This window comes from Condylura cristata, unplaced genomic scaffold (genome assembly GCF_000260355.1).
Source record: "Condylura cristata isolate star-nosed mole 26May11 unplaced genomic scaffold, ConCri1.0 scaffold00040, whole genome shotgun sequence".
Classification (NCBI taxonomy): domain Eukaryota; kingdom Metazoa; phylum Chordata; class Mammalia; order Eulipotyphla; family Talpidae; genus Condylura; species Condylura cristata.
The window spans coordinates 5,740,771-5,748,812 of record NW_004567141.1 but is presented as its reverse complement, the minus strand read 5'-3'; the positions used below and the strand labels follow the sequence as shown (position 1 = coordinate 5,748,812).

The window sequence follows — 8,042 nt, the reverse complement described above, 5'->3', positions numbered from 1 at the left end:
CACCATGTACTCATGCGCGCACACGGCCCCTCGCTCCTCCTACAGACAGCGAGCCAAGCCTTTGGCACGCCAGGCATGTCTGCCGGATGGAGGGACAGGAAGCCTGCGTGTGAGCCAGAGGCTGGGTGGGAAGGGGGCAGGGGTGAGGGCCCGGCCTGTGTTCTCTATGGTTCAGGAAACAGAAGCTGGAGGGTCCTCAACAGACCTGTTTACTCATCAGGAAACAGGGAAACTGGGATTCTGATTCACCAAACACCCACTGCATGCCTCCAAGGCTGGCACCCCTTTGGGGCCAGCCACCACCCCAGCCAGCACCTGCGGGTGGTGCTGTTGCCCCCGTGGCTCCACCAGCCCCTGGAGCCCTGCGAGCAAAATGACTGGTCCCAGTGCCACAGCAGGATTAGACTCTGCTTCAGAGAACAAAGAGGAGGAGAAGGGAGGGCAGGAACCCCTAGGGTGACAGGCCAGGAGGCAGGTTCTGCCAGCTGCTCTTCCTCACCCCCAAATACCCTCAGAAAGTGCAGCTCTGTCCTGGCCACTACCCTCTCCAGCGCCCTCTGTGGCTCCTGCACCACAGACCAGGTGCCCAGGGCCAGCCCCTCTGCTGTCCAGCCCCACATGCTCTGGCCCTGGGCCCCACCCACCTCCCACACATAGCCATCTCTACCCAGGATGTCCAGCATGCCAGGTCCTCCGCATTCTTCCCAGCCCCTCTTCCAGGAGGTCCTCAGCAGCTCCGGCCTCGGTGGTTCCTCCTGCCCACACATCCTCCTGCAGATCCTCCCTTAGCATAGCCACCTCCCACAATTCAGCCCTGAGGCCAGCTCCAAGCTGGACATGGATACGTCCCCAAAGGGCCAATGCTTCCCCAAGTCCCATTCAAGGGCCTGGCACTGTGTCTTGCCAGGGCGCAAGTGGGACTAGCCCAGGCCACCCAGGAGTTCCCAACCCTGGGGTGCCACCAGACTGATGGCCATTCAGGTGATGGATACCCACCTCGGGATTGCAGGTTGTAGGGTCTGGTTTCCCCACCAGCATGGGGCCCCCCTAATCTCCCTTCTTCAGAGACCCCATCGGTAGCGGGTGCCCTACTCAGTAAGTTTTTATTAAGCTCTGCCTGTCCCACTGTCCAGAGTTCGGGGGCTGGGGCACATCTCACCACAGGTCAGCACCTAGCAGGCAGCACCCAATGTCTGTGGGGACGACATAAACCCTGAAATCTTCCCAACTCCAGTAAGCCTTGACTTTACTTTGGGAGGCCTGGGGGAAGGGAGGGATGTTGGAGACTGTGGTTTCTACTCCTCACTCTCTCCACAAGAAAGAGGCTGGGCATTCCTTCCAGGCCCTTGACACTGCATTGGCCAGACTCTGGAAGGTGGAAGGGATTCCCAAAGAACTCGCATTACACAGCTGGTCGCTCCAGTCCTGCCTTTCTGACCTCTGGCAAGAATTCCTGTGGGATGGTGCTCTGTAGTGCCAGCCCCGCAGTCACTTGGGGAGGCGGTGGCCCAGGCCTGAGCCCTTATGCTGCACCTCTGGCCCAGGGACAACACCCCCCACTCTCTGCTCCACACCTCCTCTGAAACAGAGGGACCTGGTCCCAGACCCACTATGTGAGCATGAGCGTTAGGTGTGCAGAGGCAGGAGAGGTTCCCCAGGAGGCCAGGCGCCCCAGGGCCTGCCCACATGCTGTCTCTGGGGAGCCCTCCATTTGGCCACATGTGGGTGCTTAATACTGATTATCACCCCTTATTAAATGTACACTGCAGGCCAGAGCCTTTCTTTCCATCTCTCCACAGTCCCATAAAGTAGGCGCAGTTAACTGTGCCTCCCATTTTGGAGATGAAGCTATCCCCGGGGCGTCAGTTTGCCCACGGTCACGCGCCAACCAACTGAAGCCGGGGCTGCCCTCGGTCCTTCTGCCCCTTTCTCTGTCTCCACCGCCTTTGTTTTCCTTTTCTAGGTCTCTGTCCTATTTTTCCAGACCTTCCTTTCTTCCCCCTTCTGAGCACTGTTTCAGGAGTCTCTGCCATTGCTGTGGTTTGTGTCTTTTGTTCTGTGTTTCATATTTATGTCTCTCTATCTTTGTCTTCTCTCTCTTTCTCCTGCTGGCTTCTCCCCCAATAGTTACAAGCCAGGAGTGAGCCAACACCCTCCCTAGAGCTTGGACTGGCCTCTGCCACCCAGAGGGCCCACAGGTCTCTCGTGATGGCTACCAAGGCTGTGCAGGGAGGACAGGAGGCTTGGTGGGGGCCTGCCCACTGCAGACCTCACAACACCCAGGGACCTCTATCTCTATCCTGGCTTCTCATTGGTGCACGGGGCTGCCTGGGGGTGGGGGTGGGGGTGGGATTTCCTCTTCTGGAAAAGTCTGATATGGAATGGGAGGTAGGGGGAGTGGAGAAACAGATGCCAACCCTTGGCTTCACCACACAGTGACACAAGGAAAAGAGGGGCCAGGCTGGCCGGATGGCCCAGCTCTGGGTGGCAGGAAGGGCAGCCCCAACTGTAGAGATGAGAAGGGGCAAGGGCAGACTTTGGGAGACCTCCTGGGAGAGGCGGCGGCAGGACACGGCTGCTCCCACACCTGGCACGTATGTGCACACACACAGGCACTAGATGGATGGGAGTGAGGTGGGGTTCGGAGAACAGCTCCCCCCACCCCTGGCCCAGTTTAGGGCAAGATTGAGAACTGACCCCTCTCCCAATCCTGCCTGCAGCTGAGGTCTGTCTGAGCCTGGGAACCTCAAGCCAGTACAAGCTGTTCCCATCCCTAGGGACTCGGAGTCACAGCCCAGCCCCAGGAGAGGTCACTCATAAAAGTCCAGAACAGGAGAGCTGGAAGTCCACCCCTGGGGGCTGGAGACAGGCGGGGATAAGGGATGGCCTTGCTGGGGCCACCCCACACAGCCAGCCTTGCAGTAGCACTCTCTCAACGGCTGCCCACCCCATGGAGCTTCTGAAGATCCAGACCAACTTCCAGTCAGTCCTCAGCTGCCAGCACCAGGGGCCGGCAGACCTGCGCCCCTCCCTCCTCCTCAACCACCTCTCTGGGCGACAGACAGCGCAACACTGCCCTAAACACAGACCAGGGGTGTTCTAGGCTCATCTAAGCCTCACAACTAGTACCATTCCCCCTTTAGAAATGAGAAACTGAGGCAGCTCCGTGCATGGTCAGGTATGCTACCAAAGTCCCACAGCTGCTCAGAGACAGAGTGGAGGTTGCAACTTACTCAGCCCCGCAGCCCAAGCGGGTGCTGTTAAGGCTGAGTCCCTTCAGCCAAGCAGAGGACCTGGGGCCCTTCCCCAGCCCCAGCCCTGGGGAGGAGGGGGCAGCGGGGTGGAGTGTGCCGGCCGCGTCCTCCAGAAGGCGCCGCATTCGCATACAATTTACTGGGTGGTTTTAAGGGCACACCCATTCCCCTCTGGCCCCTCTCAATGTCACCCCCCACCCCGCCCGGTCTCTTTGTCTCTTTCTTCCAACTTCCAGCCCAGGGTGTCGGACTCCAGTAGTAGGGGCCTGAGGGAGGGGTCCCCGCAAACTTTCTTTGGGGCTGGGGGACTTATGGGGCCGGGAAGCGCCGTCACTCACCTGTCTTGCAGCCCGTGTCACCCCTGGCCTTGGGTGCGGGCCGCGGGGTCGCCCCGAGGACAGGGTGGGGATCCCTGCGTGAGCCCCAGACGGTCTGCGGGAGCGGCGCGAAGGCCGACGCCTCTGATCGCTGGGCGGAGAGGGGCGCGGAGCAGAGGGGGGCGGGGGAGGGGGCAGGAAGGGGGTGGGGACTCGGGCCTGCGCCAAGGCAGGAAGTTTTGACAAGGAAACCGGGAGCCGGGGGAGGGCCGATCCAGAGTCCGGGAGGGAAACCGTGCTAGGCGTGGGGCCGCAGCGCCCGCGGGGTCCGGGGCAGGGCGGCGCGAGCGGGGAGAGCGGGGGTCCGGGGGCTGAGACCCTCCTCAGCTCGCCACCCGCTGTGTAAAATGGGGTGCTCAGCTCTCTGCCTCGTTTTTCCCATCTGCAAAGTGGGTTGCAGAACCGAGTCAATGAGATAGTCTAGGCGGGTAACCTTCCCGGGGTTTCCAGACAACCGGAACCTTAGTAAAGACCCAGAGCGGGACCCTCAGCCGCATCCCAGTGTGGGAGAGGCGGGCCGGGGAAAGGCTCTCTTCTCCCGCCACCCCAAAGCACGCTAGGGTGTGATCCCAGGAAGGAGTGTCGGGCGGAGTCCGCTGCTTCTGCCCGACTCCTAGGTTCCCTGCCCGGCTCTCGGGTCCACTGCTTGGCGGCAGCTTCTGTAGCTACAGAGCCCGCGCAGGGCGCCACCTCGCGGCCAATGTCCGCCTCTGCATCGCCTGCACACAGACCTAGGAGAACATTCTCACCCAGGGGTTATCAACCTGCCCCCAAAGCAGTTGAGGGCACCCTCCCCTAATCAGTCTCTGAGACACACACACAGTTTTTTTTTACAACAACTAACATTTGACTTCATAGCATTAGCCCTTTAGCTATATTGCTTCATTTAATCTAATTTGAGAGTAGTTCCATTTACAAGATAAGACAGATGTTCTATGTGGCTAAGACACTGCCAAGTGGCAGAGGTAGGGTTTTTTTTTTTAAAGTTTCCACTTCTTTTTATTATTATTATTTATTTATGCATGCATGCAGAACTGGGGTACCAGCCAGAAAGGCAGAGAGGAATCACCAGAGACAGAGTGGGGAGCAGAACAGGCAGATTGACAAAAGTACACTGCTGAGGGGAGCAGCAGGCGGGTGAGGCAGGAGAGGTTTGCTGTGTCATGTGGGTCACCTCTGGGGCTGGGTATCGAATTCGCACTAAAGTGGCTACGGCTAGCTTGCAGTGCTGTGTCCTAACCCGTTGCGCCACCAGGGAGGGCCAGAAGTAGGATGGTAAGTGAGATCTGTGGCCCACCTGTAAGGGCTTTCTCCCACGACAGAAAAAGCTACACTAGTTCAGAAGGAGCAAAGCAGGAACATCCCTCCTTGAAGACCTATTAAAATCATCTTTATGAGGTTTAATTGACATGCAATAAAAATACACCCACTTAAAAGTGTACATTTCCATGAATGTATTGAAGACTTTTATTACGATAGGATATATGTAACAAAATTTGCCCTTTAACCATGCTTAAGTGTACCATTCAGAGTGATGCTTAGTACACTCATCTTAGGCAACCTTCTCCACCACCCACCTCCAGCCACTTTATCTTCCCAAACTGAAATCTGCACCCATTAGATCATAATTCTTCATTCCTCCTCCCTCGCTCCCCACTATTCTCTATTCTACTTTGCGTCCAGAATCAGGCTGTTCTAAGGACTTCCCATAAGAGTACTCAGATAATGTTTGTCATCTTGTCTTTGACTTACTCTTAGCTCAGTGTTTGGACAACTACTACCCCAATCAAAGTAATAAATACCATCTCCCTATCCCCCAAAACCTCCCTTTGAAGATGATACCCCATCCTTAACTCTGTATTCATCCCTGACCTTAGTCCTGTGAAATCTCTGATCTGTTTTCTGCTACTGCAGGTTTGGTTATTCCAGAATTTCACATAAGCGGACTCACAACATATACTCATTTGTGTGAGAAGCTTTCTTGTATTAAAGCCTCCTCACTAATACATTGGTCTTGTCAGAGAGGTGCCCCAGTGGATGGATATACCACAATATGTCTAATCTCTATATCAGTTGATGGGCATTGACTTTCTTCCACTTTTAGGCTATGTGAATTAAGTCACTAGGGACATTTGTGTGCAAGTCTTGTGTGGACATATGTTTTCATTTATCATGGTGGCTACTTGGGAATGGGTATCATTGTTATGAATTCTTTATGTATTACCATGCATCACTTATGGACATTTAGGTCAAGGACAGATCGCATGTACAACTGTGGTCCCCACGGACTCTATCATACAGCCTCGGGGTGGCGTAGGCTGGGTCTTTCAGATTTGTGTGCTTACACGCAATGATTTTTCCATAACGACAAAATGGCCTAATAAGGCATTGCTCGGAACTTATTCCTGTCTTGAAGAAACATGATTGCATTCTGCTTTTAGATCCTTTGTCAAAAACCGTGTGTTAAGAATATTTCCATGAAAGACTTACCTCCAAGAGACACGCAGGTGTTATTTATTTTGGTGCTTTGTGGGCTGGAGGGTGTGGGTGAAGGTGGGGAGGCATGTGAGAGGTTCTGCTGACCTGGGGAAGGAGAGAAGCAAACAAGGCTGGAGGTTTTTTTTTGTTTGTTTGTTTTTTTAAACGTCAGTGCCAAGAACTTCCAGCAGGGGGCAGCAGAAACCAGAGCACAACTCCAAGGTCCGGAGGCCAAAGACCATAGAGTTGCAGCTAGTCAGAGGGTCCTTGATCATCCTGAGCCAGCACCTTCAGCCGGTGAATGGGGAGGCTGAGGACCTGAGAGGAGGAACAAGCCGTCCTCCCTCCCTTCACCTGGCTCACTTGTTCTCATCCTTCCACATTCAGTTCATCCTCCTTTTCTCTGAAAGCCTTTCCAGCCTGTGCTTCACCCTCCCTAGCCCACTCCCGCCTATGAAAGCTTAACTTGCTCCCCTCTCTCCAGGGGAGAGAGGCTGCCTTCTTCAAGTGCTAGAACCAAGTGGAAATCAGCTCTATGATCCCAGGGCCTGGCACAAGGTAGGAACCCCTTAAACACTGGCTGCCATCCTGTACCACGCTTGTTCTGCAGTCTGGGCCCCCAACTCCACCTCCTGAGTCCCTCTGTTGCCCCCCAGGAAGGCTACAGTCCTCATTCATCTATTTCTTCAAATGTGGGTTCATGTTTATCTGGTGCCCCTCAGGAGCCTACAGTCCTCATTCATCATTTGTTAAAAGGTGGGTTCACATTTTTCTGGTGCCCAGAATACAGAAGAAATGACCGTGTTGATGAGGCTGATGACAGCTATGACATTTTATTGAACACACGCTGCTAGCTAGTTGGCACCCTTCCGAGGCCTTTATACTTAATAACTTATTAAGGCAAGAAATAGAAGTTCCCTGCCCTCAAAAAGCGCCTGTACTAGTTGAGGAGGATACATGGTTCATTCATTCACCAGTGAAGATTGTACGGGCGTGTGAGTACAGCTGTGAACAAAATAGAAATCACTGCCTGAATATGAAAGGAAAGTGACGCTCACATTCTAGTAGTAGTGCTCATGGAGAGAGGATAAATAAAACCAGCAAACCAGGTGACAATAGGGCCCTCCATGGTGGTACAGCAGGTTAAAGTGCAGCACTATGAAGCTACCTGCAGCCGCTTCAGTGCCAGTTCCATCCCCAGCCAGGGAGCTGAACCACATGGCAGCCAGGGAGCTCACCCACATAGCACAGCAGACCTCCCCTGACCCCCCCCCTCGCTGCTCCCCTCAGCAGTGTATTCCAGTCAATCTTCCTGTTCTGTTCCCCACTGTCTCTGGTGAATCCTCTCAGCGCCCCCGAACTTCTGGTTTGTACCCCCGCTCTATATGCATCAACAAATACATCTTTTTTTAAAACCAGGTGATAATAAAGTTCTATCATAAAAATATAGAGAAAACAAGTCAGGGAAAGAGGCTAGTCATCGGTGAGGGGGCACCTCTCCTGGACAGGTCAGGGAGGGCCCCACTGAAGGAGGTGGGGCACACAGGGAATGCTTGGGGAAGCCCGTTCCAGGCAGAGGGGGGAACACAACGCCCTGAGGTCGCAGCCTGTGTCCTATTCAAAGCCCTGCTCAAAGGAGAGCCAAGTGATTCCAAGAGGCTGGTAGGAGCTGCTGAGGGCAGAGGCTTAGGGAGGTCAAAGCCTGCGGGACGTTGTAGGCTGCAGGAAGGTGGCCGGGTGTGCTCTGGGTGAGATGGGAGCAGAGGAGGGGCATGGTCCGACTCAGGTTTGCAGGAAGAGCTGTGGTGTTGAGCACAGGCTGTGGGGCACGTGGCAGCAGGGAGCCGCAGGGAGACATGGGGAGGTGTCTGCCCCTCCCGGTGAGGCTGAGCCAGCCTGGATCCACACTGGGGCCCAGGGGCTCACCTGCCAG

General features: G+C 55.1%; 1 protein-coding gene across 1 annotated transcript in view; it reads right to left on the bottom strand.

Moving 5' to 3' along the window:
* The window catches only part of PEAR1 (platelet endothelial aggregation receptor 1), a 19,930-nt gene extending 16,261 nt beyond the window's left edge, over positions 1-3,669 (bottom strand). Inside the window, exon 1 of the mRNA XM_012733422.1 lies at positions 3,593-3,669. The gene's annotated coding sequence lies outside the window, so the exon portion shown is untranslated. The remainder of the gene's footprint in view (positions 1-3,592) is intronic.
* Positions 3,670-8,042: the final 4,373 nt, after the last annotated feature.